The sequence below is a fragment of the Lethenteron reissneri genome, unplaced genomic scaffold, assembly GCF_015708825.2.
Source record: "Lethenteron reissneri isolate LAM-NWPU_2019-01 unplaced genomic scaffold, ASM1570882v1 scaffold_1931, whole genome shotgun sequence".
Taxonomy (NCBI): Eukaryota; Metazoa; Chordata; class Hyperoartia; order Petromyzontiformes; family Petromyzontidae; genus Lethenteron; species Lethenteron reissneri.
In genome coordinates this window covers 317,551-345,543 of record NW_026891698.1, presented here as the reverse complement: position 1 = coordinate 345,543, position 27,993 = coordinate 317,551, and the positions used below count along the sequence as shown (strand labels likewise).

General features: G+C 55.0%; 1 pseudogene; it reads left to right on the top strand.

Moving 5' to 3' along the window:
* The first annotated feature begins 1,950 nt into the window (after positions 1-1,950).
* Positions 1,951-27,832, top strand: LOC133339605 (zona pellucida sperm-binding protein 4-like; annotated as a pseudogene).
* The last annotated feature ends 161 nt before the right edge of the window (positions 27,833-27,993 follow it).

Sequence of the window (27,993 nt, the reverse complement as noted above, 5' to 3'; positions counted from 1 at the left end):
ACCTCTACAAGTGTCTCCGGAACCCGTTACATCTGCACGCTCGCCTCGACATGCAGAGTCTGGCCCAGCTGGTATATGGTGGAAGGTCGCGCCACACTCCAGTCGTCTTCATAAAAAACAATTAGACAACTTAAAAAAACACAATTGCCAATGTCGAGTGCAGACTAAAAGCGCAGCCAGGAAAGTGCTTGCTCACGCCACTGCTTGTGGAAGAATCCCAGAAATTATGGGACCTCCCCTTTGCCAGTACCAAAATATGAGAATAGGTTTTTCTTTCTGGCAACAGGTGTTAAATGTTAAAACACCAAACTGAAACCCTTTACAAGGAATTATGTCTGTATTAAATCACAACATTTGTGGTCAGAATGCAAACAAACTAAAAACTTCCACATTTTCATTCTGACCACAAGTATTGTGGTTAATATAGACATGATTCCTTCTAAAAGGTTTCAGTTTGGTGTTTGGACATCTTAACAGCTGTTTTGTTGCCTGAAAGGGGAAACATATTCTTATATTTTAACACTGGCAAAGGAGGTCCCATGATGTAGCTGCTCACCCGAGCTCTCAGTGTCCTGATAGTGCATTGTCTTTGTGCTGTTTGCCTTTTGGCGTCCTCTGATCTAACACTGTTTGAGACGAGGCTCTAAAGAAAGCCGTCTTTGGTGTGGATCAGTTTCAAAGACAGTGTATATACTGTCAGAGCATGGTTTTTTGTTTATATTTCACCACAAGTATCTGCAGGCATGATTCCTTGCAAAAGTTTTGTTAGGTGTTTTAACATCTTAACACCAATTTTGTTGCCAGAAAAAAAAAGGGAAAACCTATTAAACCTCAGATAAAGTTTAGGGACCTCGGGCATATATCTGGCCTATTCTTCAATACCAAGCAAACATCTTGAAATCTAAACTGCTATGTGCATAATAAGCAATCAACGTCCTCACATCACCACTGACCGGTCATGAGCCTCAGCGTGAAGCTCAGCTGCTGCTGCATAACCTTGGCGCTCCTGAAGGGGATCCATGTGTGTTTGATGGCATTGCTGGACACGTTTCCTTTCCTGCAGTAAGGAGATCAGGCACACATTCTCTACAACGAGCAGAGGTCGGTGATGCTCAACAGCACCAATTATGACCAGAGTCTTATTGCAATGCCGTAAGTAGACAAGCTAAGATATACAGAACCATATTTTCAGGGTACATTTAACATCGCAAAGTGCAAGACTTATATCCGACGAGGACCAAATAAGATTAAGTATGAGACTTGGTGCGATGAATGCTATGCATTGGAGTATAATTCAGGGGACCGTGGTTCACACAGTATGCAATGCATGCACCACTTCAGGCGTGGACAATTGCAAGGCAGGATGTTGGAGGCAGGCCACGACACAGGCGCATGATGTGAACCCAAGTTTGCACAAAAACCCCCACGACAGAGAGCACAGGGAGACTTTCCATCGGTGGATTAACTCGCTGTCATTTTGGCTTTATTGCAATTCAGGCCTCGCAAAGCTAAAGCCACCGAAACGGCACGAAGTTTTTAAAGACAGCGGTAGAATTGCAAGCAGTTTAGCTGGACTTCTAAATGAAGCAAACGTCAAAACGAGACTGCTGGTGAACTCGCCTGGGATAGCGGCAAACGACCGGCACAGCGACGTAGTTTGTGCGGACAATGCCCGTGTTGGACGTCGGGCAGTAGTAGAGGTAGTTCTCGTAAGACAGCAGCTCTGCACTCATCTAAGAAAGGGAGGAAGACGTGGGGTTTATTACCTAGTGCGATACTAGTGGAATAAAAAAAAGCTCAAATAGCTTGGTGAAAGGGTGAGTGCATCTGCTCCGATAAAATCTCACTGATGAGACAATGCGTGGGTGGATCTGATCCAATCGGGATCGGGATCGCTGAGGGTTTTCCATATAAAAGGGATGCCGTGGCCTAAGGGAGGCGACGCAGCCGAGTATTTGTTTTACGATGGAGACACTGCGAGTCCTTCTACTGCTCCTGACCAGGTGAGGAGGCGGAGGAGCGTGCCGAGTGATGTTCAGGGATGTTCCTCAACAGCTCTGGATAATGACGTCTTGTGTACGTTTTTGGGTAACTGACCTGCATGGAGAAATGCGGTCCTGAAATGTCTCGCTTGTGTAGTGGCGGTACGCGCTGACAAGGGGGGCGCGTGTGTGAGCGCGCCGGGTGTGGCCACATCGCGGGGTATAGTGGTGACGCGCGCTGACAGTGATGGATCACGGGGCAGCGCGTGGTGCGTGGTTATGTGCGCTGACACAAGATGGGAAAAAGGATCGTGGGGCAGCGCGTGGTGATTGGTCAACTGGGGGTGGGTGCTCTCAGCGACGTCCGCATGGGCTCCGCCTCCCCAGGAGCGGAGGACTATAAAGAGGGACGCGCAGGAGCACTCGGGGAGTTGTTAACCAGTGAAGATCGAAGACGGAGTTGGAGAGATAGGGCCCTGAGACCCCTAGTCCTGCTGTCCTTGTAAGGGCCGGGGCCCTGTGCGGCTCAGAGGCGAGACTGTGGGACCCGCGGTCTGACGTCCATGTGGGGCGAGGCTGTGGGACCCAGGGGTCGAGACTCATACCCCAGTCGGGGTGGGTTCCCGAGAAGCTACGGGGCGGAAGAGCCCGTGGGTGTGTAGTCGGGGGAACCGCGCAGCTTAGGCTACAGTTGGCCATACGTGTAAACAAGTTTGGTGTTAATAAAAGTGTGCTACCCGTTAAGTCGTCTCTCGCCAAGTTACTACATTACAACTGGCGTCAGAAGTAAACCTGTCTTCAAAAGGATGGATACTAAAAAGACTACCCGTACCCACGAGCGAGATCGGGAAGACGACTATGACGTACCGGAACTACAAGCCGCGGGAGGGGAGGACAAGGAGATGCCGGTGCCGCAGCACCTCGCGGCGATACCCGACGCTCCGCTCGGGTCCGACACCGGCCTCCAGGATGCACACTCCCACCTGGCGGAGTTGCTGCTCGCCGCCGCTTCTATTTTGGCGGAAATCACCGCTTCTGGAGGCGGGAGGACGACGACGAGGCTGGAGGAGGAAGCGCGGCCCGAAGGATCCCGCCAGAATGCGCTCCGCGCCTCAAATTTTGAAATTGGCGCCAATTTTGATGATCCACCATCGATTGGCGGGAAGCGTGGACACCACGTGGTCGGGGACCTCGACTCTACACAGCCCGCGTCATCAGCGCACGTCAAAAGTCTCCACCATGCACCTGCCGAGGGAGCCGCCATTCTCTTCAACCACAGCGGCGCGCGGGAAAATCATCCATCGGAAGAGGACGACCAAGTCTTCCAAAAAAGACTTCCCACGCTGACGGCGTTCAAGGCTGAGGGGGGCGACTGGGGGGCCTTCCAGCGAAGGTTTCTCGCACATCAAGAAATGTCGGGGTGGTCCGACGCCACTGCCTTACGTGCGCTGCCGGCGACGCTGGACGACGACGCACTCGCGGCCTTCACATCCGCCCCAAGATCGTCCCGCTCCACGCTCCAGGCCGCGCTACACCTCATGGCCAAAGTGTTTGGATCGCCCTCGACCTGTCGCCACCAGTTTTACGAACGGCGTAAAGTGGACGGGGAAACTACGCTCGCCTACCGCACGTCGCTGCTCGCCCTGGCGGATGCCGCCTTTCCCCGCATGGACGAGGAGAGGAAGGACGCCATGGTGACAGAGCAGCTGCTGGCGTTGGCCCACGACCTGGGGGTCCCCATCAATACGGCTGACGAAATGGACATCTGCTCCTTGGGGGTTGCTACAAGTATCCATGCACACGAGGTCCTCAAGCGCAAGCGGACGGTCGTCTGTGCATCGGCGGGGATCGCGACACCTGCCTCGATGGTCGCCGAGCCTCAGACTGTTCCGGCTCGGGAGGAGGCCTTCACCGTGGCAAGACCGGGGGATTGGAGATCGGGAGGTCGTTCGCCCATGCGATTGTCCCGCAAGCTGGAGCAACCGAAACCTGTGACGTCTCTCGTCATGTGTTACAACTGCGGCCTTCGGGGTCACGTCGCGGCCGGGTGCCGGGCCCCGCGTCAGCGCGCCACGGGGACCACGTCCGGACGACGACCAAGGGCCAAAGTCGTCCCAGCTACCCCCGGCAAGTCGCGGCACCACACACGCTCGGTCCACATACACAGCACACTCTGGTCGCCGCTTCGCGGTGGAGGGACCGCGCATTGGGGCCGGGGATTTGGTTCGGCGAGGGGGGTTCGTACACGGCCTGGGAGCAGTCAAATGGTCTGAGTTGGCCCACAGGATAGTGGCTGCGTCGGCCGGGTCGTCCGTAGTAACGGGATTTATTGACGGGGTTGAGGTCCGGGTGCTGGTGGACACGGGTGCGTCGGCCACTATAATTTCGGACCTTATTTATAACATCCTCCCCGTCCAATGTCGACCCCTACTCCCGGTGGACGTACCATGTTACGCGGCGAACGGGGGCTCTTTGGGAATTGTCGGACAGATTCGGGCGACAATTTGTATTGGCGATATTAAATTGGCGGGTCCAATTTTGGTTTCATCTTCCCTGGCAGTTCCTTGTTTGCTGGGTACGGACTTTCTGGCTAAAATGCCCATTAAAATTCTCGTCGATCAGGCCTGTATTGAGCTTCCATCGGGTCGGCGTATTGCATTTTTGGCAAGTCCTACCAAAATACGCACGGTTTGTGCAACGGTCCAGGCGCTGGCAACTCAGACTGTGCGAGTGCCCCCGGGATCGCAGATGCTGGTACCCCTTCGGTTGCGGAAACCCTTCGGGGTGGATGCGGCGGAACAGGGTGTTCTGTTGGGGCCGTCAAACAGAGCTGTTGGGGGCCTCGATTTAGCGGTAGCTCAGACCATGGTGCGGGCGGACGGGGATCCATTCGTTATGGTTCTGAACACGGTGTCGCGACCAGCTGTTATTACACAGGGTACTGTGCTTGCTCACGCGGCGCCGTTACCCGTGGATGAGCAGCTCGTTGCACATGTGGATTTTAACCTCGATCCGCACCCTCCATCAGAGGAGGATACAGAATGGTTGGACTCGTTGTGTGCTGGGTCTAGTAACCTGTCTAGTGTGCAGTTTGGAGCGTTGAGGGGCCTGTTACTCGAATTCGCTGATGTGTTTAGCATGGACCTGTTGCGCCACCACATAGCGACGGGTGATGCGGCTCCAATTCGGCAGAATCCCTTCCGGCTGAGCCCAGCCGAGAAGGAGCATGTGCAGTCGGCTGTTAATGACATGCTGGCTGCCGACATCATTTCGCCCTCTTCCAGTCCATGGGGTGCTCCCATCGTCCTTGTTAAAAAACAGGACGGGTCCTTGCGGTTTTGTGTGGACTTCCGCTGCCTAAATAAAATCTCGATGGCCGACGCGTATCCACTCCCCAGGATGGATGAGTCGCTAGATGCCTTGGCGGGGGCACGGTTTTTTTCGACGCTTGACCTGCTTTCGGGATTTTGGCAATTGCCCCTCGATGAGGAATCGAAACCAAAGACCGCTTTCCAGACACCTGGAGGCCTATTTAAATTTAATCGATTGCCCATGGGGCTACATTCCGCTCCCGCCACGTTCCAGAGGCTCATGGAATTGGTTTTGTCAGGACTCCAATGGGACACCTGCTTGATTTACCTCGATGACATCATCGTTTTCAGCCGGACTTTCGAGGAGCACCTCCAACGATTGAGGGGGGTGTTCCTCAGGATGCGTTCCGCAAAATTAAAATTTAAACCAGCTAAATGTCACCTGCTTCTGGAATCGGTGAGGTACTTGGGGCATATCGTTGGCCGTTCAGGGATCTCTACAGATCCTGCTAAGACGCACTGCGTCAGCTCGTGGCCAACGCCAACCTCAGTCACTGAGGTCCGCAGCTTCATAGGGTTTGCCTCCTACTACCGCCGTTTTGTCGAAAATTTTGCCACCATAGCCAGGCCCCTACATGCTTTGACGGCTAAAGGGGTAAGGTTTCACTGGGGGCCGGAGGAGGAGGCTGCGTTCTGCTCCCTTCGGGATGCCTTAGTGCGGGCTCCTCCCTTGTGCTACCCCGATTTCACGCAACCGTTCCTGCTTGACACGGATGCCAGTAACACGGGTATCGGGGGAGTGCTCTCCCAGGTGGTTGGGGGTGTCGAACGGGTGGTCGCCTACGGTAGCAGAGTTTTGTCACCTGCGGAACAGCGCTACTGTGTGACACGTCGTGAATTGCTAGCGATCGTCTTTTTTATCCAGCAATTCAGGCTGTATCTCTACGGCCGTCATTTTACTGTTCGTACAGACCACGCGGCGCTCCAGTACGCAATGCGGGTTGCGCAACCCTCCGGTCAATTATCCCGATGGTTGGAGGTCCTCTAAGACTATCAATTCACGACCATTTACCGTAAGGGATTGCGGCACTCGAATGCGGATGCCTTGTCGCGGTTGTCGCCTCGCTCGGAATGCGCATGTCTTCTGGGATCGGCGCGGTGTAAAACCCCTGTTGCCGTCCCCGTGGAAGTTCTGCTCGCCGCCACTGACCCCCCACGGGTCGACGTACCTGCCGCTCCCGCGTGCGGGGACTCGTTACTCGCGTTGCCTCTTATTGAGTGGGGCCGTCTCCAAATGGCTGACAGCTCCCTACTCACGTTGCGTCGGAAGGCAGAGGGTCCCGGGGTGGGGGAGACGGGGGTCGGCTCCTGGGTGGTCAGACAGGGCCTCCTGATGAAGTGGGACAATATGTCCCGGCGTCATAAGCTCGTTGTGCCATCTGCTATGCGGGGTAGGGTCGTTCTGGCTGCTCACGAACGACTCCTGCATTTGGGATTTCATAAAACGCTCGCCCTACTCCAGCGGGACTATTATTGGCCGGGTATGGGGAGCGACGTGGCGAACATCCTCAAGGGGTGTGTGGGATGCGCTCAAAGAAAACCGCCGCCGGTAGCGGCTAATCCACCACTACAGTCCATCCAGGTTTCGCGCACGAACGAACTGGTCGCGCTCGACATCTGGGGGCCCTTTCCCGTTACACCTAGGGGTAACAAGTACCTGCTAGTTGGCGTACAATACTTCACCCGATGGCCCATGGCATGGCCGCTCACCAACCAGTCGGCTGCGGCAGTGGCGGACGCCTTTGTCCAGGGCTATGTTTTGGACAAAGGTGCCCCCGAACGCTTGTTGACTGACCAGGGAAAACATTTTTCGAGCGTTTTGTTGCGCGAGGTGTGCGCCCTGTTGGGTACGAAAAAAGTGCGTACCTCCCCGTACCACCAACAGACTGATGGAATGGTTGAACGTCTCCACAGGACGATTACTTCTATGTTGTGCCAACAGGTCTGTGACGATCAGGTTGACTGGGACTAACAGGTACCAGGGGGTCCTCGCGGCCTATCGAATGGCACCCCATGCGGCGACGGGTTTTTCCCAATTTTTTCTCATGTATGGGTGAGAGGCCGATCCACCCATGGATGCCCAACTGGGGATTTCCCAGCCACGTGCGAAGTCTAAATTGGACGACCACATCAAATTTAATATCGCCAAACTGGCTGAAGCGCGGGAGGCTGCGAGGTTGAATTTGAGATCTCGCCAGATCGCTAACGAAAGATTGCATGCACGAAAGGTGTATACGCACAATTGGAAACCAGGCGATAAGGCCTGGCTGCACTGCCCACATGCACCATTGGCCACGTCCCCTAAATTGTTGAGACCATGGAGGGGACCTGTGGAAGTTGTGCGTATTGCTCGACCCCAGTGTGTTCAGATTAAATGAGGAAAACGCCGTTGGTACGTACACCCCTCCCGTCTGAAACCTTTCGCGGCACCACATGGCCTCCCTTTGTGCCGTGACGACCGAGCGTGCGATGCCGTCGACTCGGGGAGGGATGTGTCGCAGTCTGATCCTCACGTGTCTCCGCCTGACCCACTCCCAGGTGTCTCGGACCTGACGGATGCTGACCGTCGGGAACCGGAACCCCGAGGCACGCGCGGATCCCCGATGCCTGCCCCGTGCCTTCCTGGACTGCCGGCGCCACCTGACGGTCAACCGCGTCTGGTGCCGTACGACGGACCAGCCAGGCGGACTCATGCTAAGACGCGACACTTTTCCTGAAAAAAAAAAAAAAGGGGGGCCCGGGGTTGCATCTCTTCGCGGCGTTCCCCTTCGGCCCGGTCTAATGTCCCGTTCAAGGGGCGGTCGGAAATGAAGGGACGCTGCACGGGTCATTTTTGTACATAGTTTATTGTTGTCGCTCGCCGGTTTGTACATATTGTTCTTGTTGTTACGGTGGCGTGTTCTGATTCATACGGGCTTGCGGAGTTCTTGTTGTGTTGTGTTATGTTGTTGTGTTTTTGTGGTTATTGTTGGTGTTACGGGGCACACACGGGGAGGATATTTTTTTTAGCAGCCGGGCTGGCTGCGAGCTATGTGGTAGGGGGTGATGTAGTGGCGGTACGCGCTGACAAGGGGGGCGCGTGTGTGAGTGTGCCGGGTGTGGCCACATCGCGGAGTATAGTGGTGACGCGCGCTGACAGTGATGGATCACGGGGCAGCGCGTGGTGCATGGTTATGTGCGCTGACACAAGATGGGAAAAAGGATCGTGGGGCAGCGCGTGGTGATTGGTCAACTGGGGGTGCGTGCTCTCAGCGACGTCCGCATGGGCTCCGCCTCCCCGGGAGCGGAGGACTATAAAGGGGGACGCGCGGGAGCACTCGGGGAGTTGTTAACTAGTGAAGATCGAAGACGGAGTTGGAGAGATAGGGCCCTGAGACCCCTAGTCCCGCTGTCCTTGTAAGGGCCGGGGCCCTGTGCGGCTCAGAGGCGAGACTGTGGGACCCGCGGTCTGACGTCCATGTGGGGCGAGGCTGTGGGACCCAGGGGTCGAGACTCATACCCCAGTCAGGGTGGGTTCCCGAGAAGCTACGGGGCGGAAGAGCCCGTGGGTGTGTAGCCGGGGGAACCGCGCAGCTTAGGCTACAGTTGGCCATACGTGCAAACAAGTTTGGTGTTAATAAAAGTGTGCTACCCGTTAAGTCGTCTCCCGCCAAGTTACTACATTACACTTGCACCATTGTGGGTTGTAGGGGTTCCAAAGGCGGCTTTGTGTGGCGCTGTTCACACCAACTCCATCGTGCACCGTGCTGGCCTTGAATAGGTGCTCACTAAAGTCGCTACTGGCCACTTAATTTTTTTTGGGAGTGGGGGGGGGGGTGCCTCCCTTCTCCCCCTGCGATCTCTCGTCTTGGCGGTCACGTTTCTCGTGCTCCCCGCAGCTTCCTCTGCCTGGGCTCCGTCCTCGCGAGGTTTCGCCAGTCGCTGGGACCGCGGATGCTGGGGGAGCCGAGTGGTAGGGGGCGCTGCTGTTGGAGCCACATGACAACCACATCGCTCATTCTCTCAATATCACCTCGTGTGTACAGACACCGCCGTGTGCAAGATTAGAATGGCGGCGTCTCTCGGTGAACTGGAAAACCGTTACCGGCGACATGAGTTGCCCACAAGAGCGCTGCCTGGACGAGGTGGGGGGGGTGCCTTTGAGCGTCTGGCGCTGCAGTAGTCACGTGAAGCGACGTGATGGCTGCTGGGCACGGGCCGGCACGGGGATGATTCATAATCCTCCAGCGCATGGAAAAGGGGGCGTTCGGGGACATTAACTCTCCCTTGCACGTTCATTTTTACGATAATAACGCTTTCGAAAATTATGGATTATGACTGATTGGCACGGCTCTTACAACTATACTTAAAATAGTGAATTGTACACCATTTGACTGCACACGACCTATACGTAACACTCGCGTGGCAAAATCATCATGACCTTCTTCCTTTCCATTTGTAGGGGTGTCAGGGGAAGGATTTCCACCAATAGGAGGGTTATTGGGAGGGGTGATCGAGGAGATATAAGGGGAGAACGAGCGGGAAGAGGGGGCCTTTGGCGGGAATGAGATTGGGACGACTGGGGACAGGTGTGGATGGGAGAAAAGGATTAAAAGACGAAACCCCTGCAATCTTGTGTTGGCTCTCCTTTACATCTGGTGGCAGCGGTGGGATTCTACAATGGCTACAAAGAAGAATCCCCGCGGAAAAGAGCCAATAGAAGAGGAAGCAGGGGCCGGGGATCCTTCCCATCCCGGGCAACAAGGGGGCCTGCTATCAGAAGCAGCAGCAGGGGGCCTGGATCGCCTGGAGGACCCCATGGAGGACCGCATGGCCCGCGTGGAGAGGGCACTCCAGGAGCTACTGCAGAGGCTACCTATGGGGGGCCCGCCAGCACCGGGACCCCCACCCCCATGCGTACCACGGGAGGAGAGGCCACGGGACCCGGAGGCCGACCAGCCGGCCGGGCACGAGCCGCAACCAACCTCGTCAGGCCAGCCGCCGCCACTCCCGCCAAAACCCCCAGGGCTAAACACCCAACATGGAGAGCAGGTGGCAGGACGGCCGCGTCGGCTGGGGCCCATCGACAAGTTCGTGGCCGAGGAAGAAGATTGGGAGGGGTTTGTCTGCCGATTCGAGGCTGCCTTCCATGCTCTCGAGTGGACAGACGAAGAGGCACTACGAGCGCTGCCATCCGTTCTTGGCGAAGAAGCACTCTCTTCTTACACCTCCCTTCCCTCGCACAGCAAGACCACGCTACAGGTGGCCTACGAGGCTTTGGGGGAGATCTATTGCCCGGTGGAAGGAGCCTTTAAACGGTTCCAGGACCGCCAGCGAGGAGCTCGAGAATCCCCTTTAGCCTACAGGGGTGCGCTGCTCGTGTTGGCGAGGAGGGCTTTCCCTCGCCTGGCTGAAGAAGCGCTCGAGGACCTCGTGGTCGAGCACCTCATTGCCTACGCTTGCTGCGCTGGTGTTGTAATGCCCGTGGTGACGCCGGAGGAACGCACCTCGCTGTGGGCTGCCCGGACCATCCAAGCCCACTGAGCAGGTCATGGGCCGGGCGCCACCCGTGGGCAGGGTGGCTGGCGTGGCGGGGGGGAACAGCCGAGCCGTTGCCGCGGCGCTACTGGGTCCAGCGACACCAACCGCCGAACCTGCACCGTCGCCACAGGCTGCCTGTGGGGCAGCTGGGAACGGACCCCCGACGTCTGAGCCAGAGCCATCGCTGCGGGAGGTGTACGCGGCGATCCGCGGACTGGCGGAGCAGAGGGACCAGGGGCGCGACCAGCCGCCGCGTCGCTGGCAGCCGCCTCTACAACATCGCGCCGAGCCCCCCCGACGGAACGCCCCGTGGGTTTGCCACCGTTGTGGTCGAGAGGGGCATGTGGTGAGGGGGTGCCGCACGGAGCCGGAGGCCGCCAACGCCACCTGGAACCCGCCGGGGCCGAACGCCGACAGGATCCAGGCGAGTGACGCTGTCCCGCCCAGCCTCTCGGTCGGGCCGAGCAATTACAACCCCGACGCCGCGAACTCACCGGGAGTCTCCTCGGGGTGGGCGCCGTCGGTGTCGGTTCCCGGTCCCCACTGTCCTGGTTGGGGGAAGGGGATTGCGCCGGGGATAGCGCCGGGGCCGGTGATCGCATCGCGACCAGAAGTGGCGTCGCGACCCGGAGTGGCGTCGCGAACGGACGTGACGTTGCATCCGGAAGTGACGTCGCGGCCGAAAGTGGTGTCACGGATCGCGCCGGGAATAGCGCCGGGAATTGCGCCAGGGCCGTGGACCCCGCCGGGAATCGCGCCAGGGCCGGGGACCACGCCGGGGATCGTGCCAAGGCCAGGGACCGCGCCGGGAATCGCGCCGAGGTCGGGAGGGACGTCGCGGGCGGAGGTGACGTCGCGGGCGGAGGTGATGTTGCGGGCGGGGGTGACGTCGCGGGTGGAGGTGACGTTGCGGGCGGACGTGGCGTCGCGGGCGGAAGTGACGTCGCGGCCGGGGGGGGCGTCGCGGCCGGCAGTGACGTCGCGGCCGGGCGTGGCGTCGCGGACAGGCGTGACGTCGCGGGCGGGCGTGGTTTCGCGGGCGGGTGTGGTTTCGCGGGCGGGCGTGACGTCCCGGGCGGGCGTGACGTCACCAGTTACCTGCGACGCTGGCGAGTTGCCAGGGGCAACGGCCCTTGGGCTGAGGCAGCCCACAAAATTGACATTGCGCCCTGGAGCAGTTCCACGGCCCGCCTCACCACCGCATTGCGGCGGAGCGAGACGGAACCAGGGGGACCACGCCCCCGTGAAAAAGGAAAGGGAGGAGAGAAGGGAGGGGCTCACAGGAAGGCCTACCCCCCAGTCCCCACCGCCCCCTACAATGGGGGGTCCCCCCACACCACGAGGGGGGCCCATCCTACGTCACCAAGGGGGGGCAATTTGCACCACATCGAGAGCCCAGCCCGCAACCCAGGGGGAAGCCCACACTACGTAACAAGGGCGCGTTCACCCTGCTGCGACGCACTCCAAAGGGAGGAACCCCATCTTCGGTCCATTCACATCCATCCCCCATCATCTCACCATGCACCACAGGATAACGAGACGCCGCCTGGTCAGTGGCCGGACTCAGCCACACAATGGAGGAAGCTGGCAAGGCGGGTGGTAGCGGCCACGTCAGGAACCTCGGTCCTGGTCGGTGAAATCGCGGGAGTGTCGGCACGTATCTTGGTGGATACGGGGGCATCAGCCACGATCATCTCGAGCACCATGCACGTGTAGTGACATAAGAAGGGAGGTGCTCCTGGGGGCTCTGGGACCCTGGGCGGGCCAGGCGCTTAAGCCTCTTGGCGCCAGGCGCTGGGTTCCCAGGCGGGTCAGACGCTTAAGCCTCTTGGCGCCGCCAAAGGGGGGGCTGTGTGTGCTCTGTGGGATATCTGGGGGCGCACACGGCCCCACCCCTCGTTGGGGACTAGGCATTAAAGGGGAGCTCCCTGGACAATCAGGGCCAGTCGTAGCTCAAGACCCAAGACCAGTCATCGGAGGACCCTGGGACGCTGTGAGAGCCAGTGGTGGGACTCTGGAACTCCCGACTCTACGACCTTGTGAGGGCGAGTTCCAGAGCGTAGCCAGAGTAGAGTATCTAGGCTGTGTACCTAGGTTGTGTACCTCGGCTGTAACAGAGTATCAGGACTGTTGGAGAGTTGGAGTGCTGGAGTGGTGTTGGATTGTAATAAAGAAGTTACCTCTACAAGTGTCTCCAAAACCCGTTACATTTGGCGTCAGAAGTGACTATGGAGACAAGAAGTAAGCCACGTACCTTCAGTCCTGACGGCGATGTCGAGGAGCAGGCAGCGATGGGGCGGCAAATGCCGGCCGACAACGACGCTGCACCGCCGGCCGACAGCGACGCTGCACCGCCGGCTGAGCAGCTGTCTGCTCCGCCGACCGTCCCCTCTCCAGCGTCGGGAGCAGGGATAAAGGAGGCGCTGCTTCGCCTCGCAGAGCTGCTCTGCGCCACCGCCTCCCTCCTGGGCGAGATGCGGTGCTCGCGGGCGATGGCGGGAGGGAGAGAGGAGGCGCAGCGCTCGCCCGAGCCCACCGCCGCCGCCACGGGCATGGTGGACGCCACCGGCATTCCCGCCGCGGATGTGGGGGATACTTCCGGGAATGACATCACTTCCACCGGAGGAGCAATGACCGCTGAGAGCAACGTCACTTCCAGGCCCAGCGTGGTCCAACCAAACAATGCCGCGTCATCAGCGCTGCGACCTTCACCGCTGGACGACAGCTGGCTTCAACCTGGCATACCGCGTCATCAGTGCTGCAACCGGACAGTGAGGGTGCCATTCTTACTGTAACCAGCGCCGGGGCTGGCACATCGACCGACACGCTGGTCGCCGCCTTTGCTGCTCTGGCCAAAGGTTGGAGGTCGGGAGTCCAGGCCCCTGACACTTCGTCCATTTACGCGATCCGGGTTAATGATTTTTTTGTTGACATTTTCTTCGTTGTCGTCGGGGAGTCGTGATTGTTGTTTGGTAAACTGTGTGGGGCTTCGCTCGTGAGTGTTGTCAATGTGTGTGCGAAACTTTGCTTGTGATTGTTAACAATGTATGGTTTGTATTGAGCTTTGTTCGTGATTGTTAATGTATAACTTGTGCTGTCATTGTTAACGATGCATATACTGTATGGGGCATTTATCTTGAGATGGTGACATGCTGCCAAGGATTTGGAATTGTCATGCTGGCTCTCAAATATCTTGGGGTGCAGATCCTGACCAGGATGGCCCAGCGGGTGTTGCGTGTCTAACACAAGAGTTTTGGTCCCGTCATGCTATGGCTGACGGCTTGACCTGACAGCCCGGAGATTGAAACACTCCGTGGCATGTCTAGCCTAGTAGGCTGTGCGCTCACATGGCTCGGAGAGTGTGGTCCCGTCATGCTATGGCTGACGGCTTGACCTGACAGCCCGGAGATTGAAACACTCCGTGGCATGTCTAGCCTAGTGGGCTGTGCGCTCACATGGCTCGGAGAGTGTGGTCCCGTCATGGAATCGCTGACGGCTTGACCTGACGGCCCGGAGATTGAAACACTCCGAGGCGCGTTGAAACAGTGGGCTGGAGATTCGTGGTGTTCAGGTGTAGTTGTCCCGTTAAGTTGGGACTGTATCCCTCAGTTGTTAGGGTGCATGTTGTGCAGGGAGTGAACGATGGGTCGTCTCAACTCGGTCGGTACAGCTATATGCTGCGATGCGAGTCTTGGAGAGAGACTGGGTCTCAGCTCGGTCGGTACAGCTATATATATTGCGATGCGAGTCTTGGAGAGAGACTGGGTCGTCTCAGCTCGGTCGGTACAGCTATATGCTGCGATGCGAGTCTTGGAGAGAGACTGGGTTGAAGTTCCCCCGATATGGCCGACGCGTGCTACTGGTTGTGGCGCCGCGTCGGAAAGGCGGTGGGGTGGTAACACGGAAATTCCCCCCCAATATGGCCGACGTGCGGGGTTTTAGGATGGAGACGCCACATTGGAAAGGCGGGGGGTGCTAATGGTTGACATGTAATGTCGGTGGTGGTTCTCATTGAGGGCTGCTGGGATGCAAGCACGGGATGCCTTGGAGATGCGGTTTGCGCGTGCGGCCACCATTTATGGACAGGAGCAGGCAGATTTATTTTGTTAGTGTCATGTAAATTTTATATATATATTTTAAAATGTAGATACTGGAGCAGCCCTGAAGTGCGACTTCTTTGCCCAGTACATGGGTCGGCCCTGAAGTACGACTTCTCGACCCGGGACGTAGACAGACGTCCGAATAAGTGTGTGTAGAGGGGTGATAGACATGTTGGTCTTCGCCTTCTCTCCACCTGACGGATGGGAGGCTGGCAGGGTGGTGTGGAACCCTGCCATCCATGCGGTGGTTGTGCATCCAACGCGTCGGAATCTGTATATTTGTTGTTGTTAATTCCCCGTTTTCTATGCGGATCCCGAGGAGGGCTAGGTGTGCCGCGGGTCGTTTGTTCACGTGTCATTGCTTCACCTTTTTGTTGATTGACGCTTGTATATAGTGTAAAGTTGTACAGGTTGGTTATGGTATTTATGGTTGCTTTCTTGTTCTCTTTTCTTTTCCTGTTGAGGCTCGCGTATTTTTTTCTCTCTCTTTCGTTAATTTAAACTTTCTAATTATTGACAGCCGGGACGGCTGGAGGCTACATAGAGGAGGGTAATGTAGTGACATAGGAAGGGAGGGGCTGCTGGGGGCTCTGGGACCCTGGGCAGGCCAGGCGCTTAAGCCTCTTGGCGCCAGGCGCTGGGTTCCCAGGCGGGTCAGATGCTTAAGCCTCTTGGCACTAGGCGTTGGGTTCCCAGGCGCTTAAGCCCCTTGGCGCCGCCAAAGGGGGGGGCTGTGTGTGTTCTGTGGGATATCTGGGGGCGCACACGGCCCCACCCATCGTTGGGGACTAGGCATAAAAGGGGAGCTCCCTGGACGATCAGGGCCAGTCGTAGCTCAAGACCCAAGACCCAAGACCAGCCATCGGAGGACCCTGGGACGCTGTGAGAGCCAGTGATGGGACTCTGGAACTCCCGACTCTACGACCTTGTGAGGGTGAGTTCCAGAGCGTAGCCAAAGTAGAGTATCTAGGCTGTGTACCTAGGCTGTAACAGAGTATCAGGACTGTTGGAGAGTTGGAGTGCTGGAGTGGTGTTGGATTGTAATAAAGAAGTTACCTCTACAAGTGTCTCCGGAACCCGTTACACACGAGATGCTGCCGGATAAAATCCGACCTTTAGTCCCCGTCAAGACAATGTTCATTGCAGCAAATGGAGGCAGCATGGGCTTCCTGGGCCAGGTTGAAGCCCCGATACAGATTGGGCAGCTTTCGGTAGCAGGACCCATCCTTGTCTCCGCAACGTTGCCCGTACCCTGCCTGTTGGGGACGGACTTTCTGAGGCGGATGCCAATGAAAATCGATCTGGCCAATGGGCGGGTGGAAGTCCAGGGAACGCATCTCCATTTCCTAAAGGCGGAGGGGGCCAGCCGGGGTGTACCCTATGTGCAAGCTCTGGTCAGTAAGTCTGTCTCCATTCCCCCGGCAGCCCAGATGCTAATTCCGCTGCGATATCAGTCCCCCCTCGTGACAGCCCGACCAGACTCACCCATCTTGGTGTCTCCGGCGTCAGCTGCCATGGATCACCATGCGCTGGTGGGAGCCGAAACTATTGTACAGAGGAACCAGCATCTGTTCATTCAGGTGCTGAACACCTCCGATAGAACAGCGACGGTGCAGGAGGGAACAGTTCTGGCCCACGTTAGTCCCTTGTCACTAGGAGCCCCAGGGACAGAGCCCGAGCTTGTAGGCAGCATCAGCCAGTCCGAGGACAGAGGGGCCGAATCGTGGATGGACCAGCTGGCGGGGGCTGAGCCGGGATTGCCGCCCGACCAGAAACAGCAGCTGCATTCGTTATTGCATGAGTTCTCGGACGTGTTCAGCCGGGGACCGTTCGACCTAGGGCGCACAAATCTGTCGCAGCACCACATTAACACGGGAGATGCCGCACCCCTGCGCCAAAACACATATAGAATGAGCCCAATGGAAAAAAAGGCCACATTCAACGAGCGGTGCAGGAGATGCTGCGGGCCGACATAATTTCTCCATCCTCGAGTCCCTGGGGGGCACCGGTGGTCCTAGTCAAGAAGTCAGACGGGTCACTGAGATTCTGTGTGGACTTCCGACGCCTCAATGCCGTCACGCTGGCCGACGCATATCCCCTACCACGTATCGACGACTCATTGGATGCACTGGCGGGAGCAACATTTTTCAGTACGCTGGATTTATTGTCCGGGTTCTGGCAGGTCCCACTAGACGCGGCCTCCCGGCCTAAAACAGCGTTCCGGACACCACAGGGCCTGTTCGAGTTCAACTGCCTGCCTATGGGCCTCCAGACTGCGCCGGCGACGTTCCAACGCATAATGGAGTTGGCCTTAGCAGGCCTCCAATGGGAAACGTGCCTCATCTACCTGGATGATGTCATTGTCTTCAGCCGATCATTTGAGGAACACATTGACCGATTACAGGTATTCCTGCGGTTCCGGAACGCGAACTTGAAGCTCAAGCCGTCGAAGTGCCACCTTATGCAGTCGTCGGTACGCTACTTGGGCCACGTCGTCAGTGAGTCTGGAGTGGCTACAGACCCGGAAAAGACGGCCTGCGTGAGGGCCTGGGCTGTTCCCACAACGGTTCCAGAGGTACGCCGGTTTGTGGGTTTCGTTTCTTACTACCGCCGGTTTGTACCGAACTTCGCAACCATTGCCAAGCCCTTGCACGTGTTGACGGCGAAGAACCAGAGGTTTTATTGGGGCCCTCTGGAGTAAGAGGCATTCCAGCAGCTGCGCTCACGTCTGACAGATGCACCACCATTGGCCTTTCCGGATTTTGGCCTCCCCTTTATCCTGGATACGGAGGCCAGCGATGTGGGCATCGGCAGTGTTTTGTCGCAAGTCCAGCAGGGTCGGGAGGTGGTTATCGCCTACGGTAGTCGCGTGCTTTCATCAGCGGAGCGGCGCTACTGCGTCACGTAGGGAACTTCTGGCAGTCGTTCACTTCGTGCAGCAATTCCGACCCTACCTGTATGGTCGCAAATTTACGGTCCGCACTGACCACGCGGCCTTGCAGTATTCGCTCCGCATCGACCAGCTTTCGGGCCAGCTGGCCAGATGGATAGAGCGCCTGCAGGAGTACAGGTACCAAGTAGTGCATCGCAAAGGGACCAGACACGCCAACGCAGACGCATTGTCCCGACTGGCGCCCCAGGGCCCTTGTGCATGCACCACAGGCGGGGCACGCTGCAAGGAGGCGAAGCCGGAGGGGACGGTGATCGCTCCCGTACGCACGGCGGAGGGCGCACAGGGTGAGGTCCAGCTGACCGACCATGACCTGGGGCTGACCTTGGACGATTGGAGACGGCTACAGCTGGAGGAAGCCCCACTGCGTATGCTACGCGCCTCAGCAGAGGCAGGGGGGGAGGAGTACATCGTATGGGAGGACCTCCTCATGCGATGGGACCCGACAGGGCGCCGGCGATGCCTGGTAGTTCCGGAGTTGCTGCGTCAACAATTGGTTATGGACGTACACGGTCGCCAGCTGCTGCACCTGGCGGGGCGGAAGACACTGTACACATTACAGGGTCGGTACTTTTGGCCAGGTATGACTGCTGACGTGCATCGATGGGTCGCTACCTGCGTCGAATGTGCGCGGCGAAAGCCGCCACCCCGGGTAAGCCGGGCGCCCCTACAGCCCATCACGGTGACCAGGGTCAACGAATTGGTTGCGTTGGACATCCTGGGACCACTGCCGGTCATGCCACGGGGAAATAAATACCTGTTGGTCGGAGTCGAGTACTGCACGAGGTGGCCGATGGCGTGGGCCCTCCCGGACCAAACGGCACAGACCATCGCCGATGCCTTCGTGGGAGGCTATGTCCTTGATAAGGGGGCACCGGAGCGGTTGCTCACGGATCAGGGCAGGAATTTCTCCTCACAGCTATTGAAGGACATCTGCTCTATCCTGGGCACTAAAAAGGTCCGAACATCTCCGTATCATCCCCAGACCGATGGGATGGTAGAGCGGCTTAACCGCACCATAGCGGCCATGCTGTCCCAAGTGGTGGACGAAAACCATTCCAACTGTGACCTCCACATTCCCTCGGTCTTAGCGGCGTACAGGGTGGCCCCGCACGCGGCGACGGGGTTCTCACCGTTTTTCCTGATGTACGGACGGGATCCCGTTCCGCCTATTGAGGTGCAGCTGACGGACATTCCCGCAAGAGCTGACGCATGGCCGAAGGCACTAAAGACCTCCCTCATTTATTTGAGAGAGGCCCGCCAAGCAGCCGAGGCCGCATCGGCCACGAGTCAAGAGAGTAATGTACGCATACAGGAGAGGACAGTGACAGCCAAGCCCTTTAAAGTCGGGGACCAGGCATGGCTACACTGTCCTCAGGTGCCAGTTGGCCTCTCACCAAAGCTGCACCGACCCTGGAAAGGGCCAGTCGAGGTCATTAAAGCACTCCGACCGCAGTGCGTCCAGGTCCAACTGGGTAAGTGATGATGGTTTGTACACCCCACCCGCCTTAAGCCATACATCTCTCCACCGTCATCTTCACCAACATCACCACCAACATCACTGCCAACATCATCATCATCATCATCCCGACCCAGGCCAAGGTCGCTGACCACCACGCGCCGACCGGCAGGGGGTTCGGTGCCCTGTGTTCCCTTGTCACCTACAGCACCCCATGTGAGGCCTGATGGAGCGGCGGCACGAGCAGGGGTCGGAGAGACAGCGGCGCCAGGCAAGGCAACACCGGCACCACCGAACCAGGGACCGCGACGAGAGGGCCTTCGAAGGAGGGGGTCGCCACGGTAGCTGCTGCCTGTGGATGTCCGGGCTGTTACGGGACGCTGGCTGGAGACCTGGGCAGGCCGCGCAATTGATTTTGTTGTGTTCTATTGCATTGTATGGTTGTAGGGGGGTTAAGGGCTGTCTGTCATCACTGTCAGTGGTGGGAGGCATGGGGAGACTTAAATGGTCCATGGGGGAGGCAGAACCGAGGACGTTTTTTTTTTCTCGGGGGGGGGGGGGGGGGTGATGTAGGGGTGTCAGGGGAAGGATTTCCACCAATAGGAGGGTTATTGGGAGGGGTGATCGAGGAGATATAAGGGGAGAACGGGCGGGAAGAGGGGGCCTTTGGCGGGAACGAGATTGGGATGGCTGGGGACAGGTGTGGATGGGAGAAAAGGATTAAAAGACGAAACCCCTGCAATCTTGTGTCGGCTCTCCTTTACACATTGTAGTAACAACGAACTGTGCACTCGTGTCGATAATTTGCATATATCAGGGTCTACCTTGGCAACTTTCCACTACAATTTCAAGAGTCTAATGCAGGGGTCTACGAACAAAATACCAAGAGCCATGTTTCAACCTGCGGCTTCGAAGCTGCAGGTTGATGATCCCTGGTGTGAGGTTCGTGCTGTCAAGTCGTGCACATACCTTTTTGAATTTGCGCTAAATTAGAACAATGCAACGCCTTAACTTGTATACACAGAAACCGTCACGTTGTGTTTTTTTAATTTCTCCATAAGGTGTAGTTGGTGTTGACGTCTCAACTTCTGAACTGCCTCCCCCAGGTCTGCTGAAGCAATGCCTCTCCTCCACTCTGGGTTTCTCTGTGGGATGGAGCAGCTCCTCTGACAGTGATTACCGTGTCTTTACGGAGTGAGTCCACGAGCTTTCCCTTCAATCGTGATAACATAATTAACCATGTTGAGCCATTGTATGATGACTGAAAACATATATGACGCTTCTCAAGGATACTATCAAATTGATTCGGGGATGACATTCTCTGGCCAATTGTTTGGTCTCAAATGCTTCCCCTGCGTTGCGAAATGTAATTCGCATGAACGATGGAAAATTTAAGAATCTGGGATTCAAAGCATGCTTCAGGGTTCATTTCAACTAGTCTAATACAACAGACGACGAGAATCAAATCTTATCTTCCATAAAATAACTGCGTGTGTTTTACTAGATGGGTGACTCCATTATTAATCAATGGGCTCTCCCTTTCATTGGAACATTTAATGCAAGGTGGTGACTTCCGTTGTAAACTGAACCTGGTGACTCCTGGTTCTCTACTCGCATCGTCCGCATATCCCACCTGAGTCCTCCGTTGACTACTTGGGAGATCTTGTCGCTATAATCTGACACGCAGCCTTATTTACTAGCAACTATTAGACGAGGTCGTTGTGCAGGTTTTGGATTACCGTAATTCCAGCGGTGTATTGAGTATCCTGTGTCCTAGAGACGTTCCTGGTACTGTGGCGACTTCCTATTCGAGTTGACACTGACACCATCCTTTGTTGTTCTTCTTGCAGGTCACGTTGACCACATGAACTTGTGGTGCACAATCCATCCAAATACAGGTTTTTATAACTTTGTTCTTGATATCTCCAGCGGTGCGGAATGAGGCTGTGGATGTGGAGTCTGTGCAGGGGGAGTGCGGCTACACAGGAATGCACCCCCACGTGCAGTCTGCCTGTCTTAATTTGGGTGGCAGGTGGTGGCGGGTTTCCTATTAACAGTTTTACTTGTCATCAACCTGACCTCACCCAAACTTGATGCACTAAATCTACTGATTTGTTTGAGCCTTCCTGGGGCACTGGCCCCGAGTCCGATTTGAGAGCTGCTGATTTCACCAGTACGGCAGGAGGAAGGTCCAGGTGGAGCTGCAGGAGATGCGGCAGGGGCTAAATGGACTCGTCTGGGCTTTCACTATCGATTGTACTGAGAACCTAAGATCGGCGAGAGCTGGAGGTGAGTACCATTGACTTAACTCTGCTAGTCGGGCCCACAGACTGCACTACCTATGACTTGGTGCTATAGAATGGGTCTGCTGGGTCAACGACTCCCTTTACATCGACCTAGATCATCTGTCCTGGTGCTTTTGCATTTCCTGCAAGTACGTTTCATGCCCTTGGCTTTTACTGGACCAACTTGCTGCTTGAATCCTTTTGCGATGCAATTTCCCCTAATGGCGGATTGCAATAGTTGCCCCATATAAACGCATTTTCCTAATGCACTGCTGGTTGGTGCTGCCCTGGGTCTTGAGGGTTAATTTGACCATGCTTCACCACGCTACACCTCGTTAGCAAAGGTTGAGTGGGCACTGACCTGTTATACAACAAATTGTGCTCCACTGCCATAGCCTTTTACAGCCAGCTGAGCACGGTGTTTGCCCATCTTTGCTGTACACTCAACCCTCCTTGGCTTCTGAGATTGGGTGCATTGCCCGGGTGATTTGGTCATGTGCCAAGTAACACTCACATACTTGACACGTGGCTCAAACGATGAATTTTATTTAAGTACGTGGGGTTTTGTACGATGACCTGTTGTGCTCCTACTGTTAGAGATCGCCACGTGCTCTGGTCGGAGCAGGGACTTCCCATGCAACTATGTGCAGAGTGTCCCGAGCATGGACGTCTGTGCACAGAGTGGCTGCTGCTACGACCCCACTCTACGCCGCTGCTTCTACAGTGAAGCTGGTACGTAGCCGACTCAAACCCAGAGGTTCCATAGTTCACTACCTAAACTAGGCTCTGGCTGTGAGGTTCTGTGTTGGCACAGTAGCATCCTGTTGTGCTGGTTCCCTGAACTTGCTGTATCATCACGGGCTACATGCGGCACCTTTTCGTGATTCACCAAACGCTCCAGTACCCTCCCCCCCCCCCATGCTCCACCCAGTGTGCACCACAGATGGGCGCTTTGTGGTGCCTGTGTCTCGGAACCTAACGTCTCCACCGCTGGACCTGAGTACCGTGCACCTGACTGGCGGTAGTGGTGCGCAGTGCAGCCCCGTGCTGGTGTCTGCAGACCTTGCAGTCTTTGACTTACCCATGGCAGCGTGTGGTGCCACTGTGCAGGTACTGGGCTCCTGGACTCGGCTTTGCCCTGCCCCCATCCTGATGTAGTTAAATGGGTAACTTGTGGTGCAGTGACCAAGATGAAACCCAGTGACTGGTTCACCACACTCCTAAATCTTTATAGCAATTGACTTAACCTTCACATCAACTGGGGAATGGGATCAAATGCACCACGAGGGAACGTGTGCTGATGTGCAGTATCACTGACATGAGCCAATTTGTGCAGTCATTAAGGTTTGCTCTTTAACGCAATTTTCTTTATGACTATGGGATCCAGGAGCCGATTATGACTCTTTCGTTAAACAATCCCAACGCATTCACTCGTGAGCGAGTGGACTTATGCCTGGTGCAGTTGTATACTCGCTGCCATATTAACCTTCGTCGTGGCTTGTACATTTTGCTTGTTGCATAGGATTTGACTTGAGCAAATGAGGTAACAATCAATTCTTGCACCGAAATTATAATTTGGTCTTCTGGTTGATGGTCATGCTTCTGGTAGCCACAGATAAACTTCGCAATAGAGCATAAATTAATCGAATACGACTTCACCTATTAACCGAGAGGCAATACAGCTTGGCAAGCACTGGATGGACTTGGTTGGATTTTTCAGTACCCATAACGACACGTGCCAAAGTGCTTCGGACACTGCAGCTTATTAATGTTTCTACCAGATGATCTGTAGGATAGAGACTTGCAATAATCAAACCTTGTCGATACGATGCTATGTGCCACTTGGCTGTGACGACTCAATGATGGTCGAGTATGTTGTAGAGTCCTGATATGCAAATGCCAGGCCCTGACGATTTTTTGCATAAGGTGGTTGATTGAACTAATTTGGGTTGTATGGTGCCCAAGGCTCTATAAGAGTAGGAACCAATCTTAGAGTCGGTGACAGCCACACCTGATCATCCCACAAATGTGTTTCCTATGCCAACCAGCAGAACCTCCGATAGGTTCCTCCGATTAATCTGTTTGGTGGACTGCTAGTGCATCTTCGATATTCCTGAGGCTCCATATCAAAAATATTGACTTCACTGCAGTGTATCGTCGGCATATTGATGGAACTTTGTCATGCGATAATATGATATTGGCAAATGCAGACCTATGATTAAAAATAGGAAGGGCCCGAGGATGGATCCTTGTGGTATGCCAACAAGGTGTGGCATAGGTGATGGCCGTCATCCAGCTTGATTAATTGATCGACCATATCGGTATGAGACGATCCACCCCAGTGCCGTACTGGATAAACCGAACATTCGGCTGCCCGTATTTAGAATCTTTCGGTCAATGGTGTCAAAACATCGTATGTGATCCAGTCGTGTATGATCTTGTAGAGATAACTGGGTATCTTTAGTGGCGCTACCTCCGTTCTATGGAGCTTCGGGTATACCAAGTGCAATGGGTTGAATCTGACTGTTGCAGCAACATTGCAAAGTAACCACTTCACAGGCACTCTGACCCTAGACTCTTTTCACCTTTTGAGATGGGGCAATAGTTCGTGGGATCACTATGGCCCAAGCCAACATTTTTGAGGGGTGTTACCTGCATTATTTTGAAGTGGTTTGGGAAACGGCCCTCGCCAAACGAAAGATTTTCCAGGTGGACAATCCGTTGCACTAGAGCGTCCGCTTATGATTTGGGAATCGACATGTCGAGGTGATGTGTTTTTTGGCAGATTTACGAAGAACATAGAAACGTCTACCACCGTTGGTCTCGTTTTGCGTTTTTCCAGTTTCTTCAAACTCTGTCAGACCAGGAGAATGTGGACCCTTCAAGTTAGATGCTGCTATCGATCATGGCTATTTTATTGCTGTAGATTGTCTTTGCATAGGTCTTGCTGAAGTGTTGCATCAGACCTTTCACGATGCACCACTCCTTGATGTGCCGAGCACAATCATGCATGAGTCGATAAAGAACAGTAGGGTCACTTTATGATTGAGTGTCAAATGAATCGAGCGCCAAAGCAGAATTTAGGGGGATCCTAATATCTAATTTGTAGCTAATTTTGAGCAATTTGGACTCTTGGCCAATAGCAGTTATCATTCCTCTGCTTGATCACTCAATGGCATTATCGTTTTGTGGACTACTTTTTGGTGTGTCCAGTGGAGTGGCTGGGAGCTCGTGTACGAGGTACTGTTGGTCTCCGAGCGGGACCTCTGCGTCGATGGAAACGTCGCAATCACCAAGTCGTCCACATACAAGTAAGCACTGCCACCACCCCTCTGCAAGTGCTGTGCTCATGAGGGTTACGCATGAGCCTTGCAGAGGAGACCCACCCCCATCAATGGCCACTCTCCCTGCAACATTATATATTTGCAGCATATGCCGACAGAACCATGACCAATCTGTGCTTCCATAGTCAATTATTTAATTTTCAAATTGGGACCTTCAATGCACAAGGGCGACTTCTTCGTCACAGGATCTTTAACGTCTCCTGAAGTAGTAGGAATATGGTTTATGGCTCGTGTAAACACGGTATTATACAGGTAGGAACAACGGTTCCACACTGCCCACCAGAGATGATTTGTCTGTCGTGCACAGCCCCTCCCAAACATGTACGCTCCCGGATTGAATGAGTGCATCACGTGAACGCGAGCTTTCTGTCGTGCACAAATGCGCTGTCCAACCAAGTTCCTACCTGCCCACTCCGAAGGAACGTGTACTAAGGTGGTCCCTTGATTTGTACACCCTGTCAGTCCACTGCCGCTCCTGCAATCTCCTTGCTGCAGTGGAGGACGTGGCGCATTTCTTTGGCGGGTGGTGTCTGTTCACCAGGATGGTTCTTCAATGCCGCTTCCTTGGAAGTGGAGACCTGCAGCTTAGAGTGCAGGTGAGCACTCTCCCACCGCCACCTCCAGCCACGGCCACTAGACCCCTCTCCCTGCTGCTCCAGGTCTTCACTGGTGAGTGCTGCCCTCTCCCACACCGTGCAGCTCTCAGCGGACAAATGCCACTTTGGGGAACACGGGTTGTGATGTCGCTCTACCCAGGGAAGACTTTGGTCTATTCTCCGTATTATCTCTGGCTCGAAGCTAGCTGCAAGTCGTGCTTACTTTATCTAGTGCTGAGCTAATAGCTCAACCCTGGTTTAATTTCCACTGATGCAGGCTGCATGAGATTTTTGGATGCATCTGCAGCATTAATCGGCATGGCTGCTGGACTTGAACTGCAAACCACTGCAACAAACGGACGACGTGCTAGCAGAGTATTGTGAACCTGTCAAGAGTTCATTATTAGCCATAAGTCAACTAGAACGACTTGCACATTCTCCATGGTGCGACGTGTAACTTCAAATGCTAATTTCTGCTGAGGTTTTGAATCTAGCAGCTACCAGCTGAAACCATGTTTAATGTGGGGCCAACATTCAAAGGGATGACAATACCATTTAATTCCCATGACTCTACCAAATGCGTCTTTTTGCCCAACCCATCAACCAAAACAGTCTCCTTGAGGGTATTGTTAAAAGAAATTGGACTGGCTTTCTTAGCTTCATTTGCAAGTCACCTTTGCTTAAACGAATGGTCAATAGTTTCATTGGTTACCAATTGGCAAAAAATGTGAGGAGAGCTTGGCCAACTGTTAGCACCCGATTGCCACCCCTCCGTGTGAAACCGTGCCCCCTTACAACATCTACAGACATTTAGAGATGCTGTTGAATACACTGTATGTAGCCAACCATGCTAATCGGAGGTGAGGATGACAGAATTTATTATGAAAATACAAATGAAATATCAACCACGGTTTCTATGCCAGAAAAATGTTGGGATAATGTGCCCTAGATCAAAAGTAATTAACACGTTATAGTGGGATTTGTGCTTTGCCTCTTCCAATGTCCACTTTCCACCTCTAATCCACATGCCTTGTGAACCATGTCCGCACACTGCCAGACAACTTCTACACCACGCCATACCAGCCCTGGCAGTACCAGCTGGTAGTGCTTCTGGGAACGCCACTCTACGTGCAGGCGTCACTGCTGCACCGTTCTGACCCCACACTGGTGCTCTTCCTGAAGGACTGCTGGGCCACGCCCACGGCAGATGACACCGACACCATGCAATGGAAGCTTGTGGTGGATGGGTGAGGCTGGGCGGGGTAGTGCTCTCTTAACCTTCTCACTGCCACCTGCAGAGGCAACCTGGTTCGAGACATTGGTTGTCTTTCTTCCCCCACGTAAGTAGAGTTGTGCTAATTACATCCCCTTTCAATGACAACAGTTCGTGTAATGGTGACTGTCAAGTACTGGCATCGTTTAAGCAATATTGCAGTGCCATCCAAAATGTCGATGGCCACAATGCTCCTTGGGTTGATGTTCTGGATGTTAACACAGCCACCCTCTGCCTCCCAGAGCTGGTGGTTTGTACAAGGCCGATTACATGCAGTGATGGTTGCATCGCACAGATGTACTGCATTATTGGCATTTGGGCTGCCTTGCTGGTCGTGAGCATGTCTTGACTGTAAAGCTGGCCTTCATCCTTGCGTGCAGATTTAAATAAAGATACGTGCATTCAATCCGATGCATGACACATGCTTTGAATTGAGGGTAAACGGCACTTTTTTTTCTGTGCAGCTGCCCCGTGCAGTCTCCTTGGTGCAGTGTGTTCTTCCCTGGTGTCGCTGACCTGCCACTGGCTTCTCACTACAAGCGTCTGGCACTCCAGGCCTTCGCCTTCATGAACTCTGACCGCAGCACCACCCGTGACCTCGTGAGTGTCTGATTCTTTCCTCCATTAAAAACCAGGTCCCCATAGAGGGATGACGTATAACTGGAGAGGGCAGAACTACCTAAAACGTGGGAAACTTTACTTACTGGAGCGATGCATTCTGTCTGCCACAGGTTTACACACACATCAGTGGTCCTCTGCATATTGCAGTTCTAAGAACTGTTGGGGTCTGGTTTTCGTGTAGGCTTGGAGGCGTTTTTGGTTGAAGAGATTTCAATCCAGATGATACTGTAGCTGGATTTTGTCGATTGAGTTGAGGGAGTTGTGTGCAAGGCTTGTGATGGCAGCAAGGAGCATGTTGAATATCACTGGAGTCAGAACACAGCCTTGATTGACCCCGACCTCCACGTTGAAGGGCTCTGATTGAAGTCCACCAAGCACCACTCTGGCATGCATTCCTTCATGGAACTGTTTTTCAGGTAAGAACAATATGTTCCACACTGCCCACCAGGGATTTTTTGTCTGTCTGTCGTGCATAAATATATGTATATAATA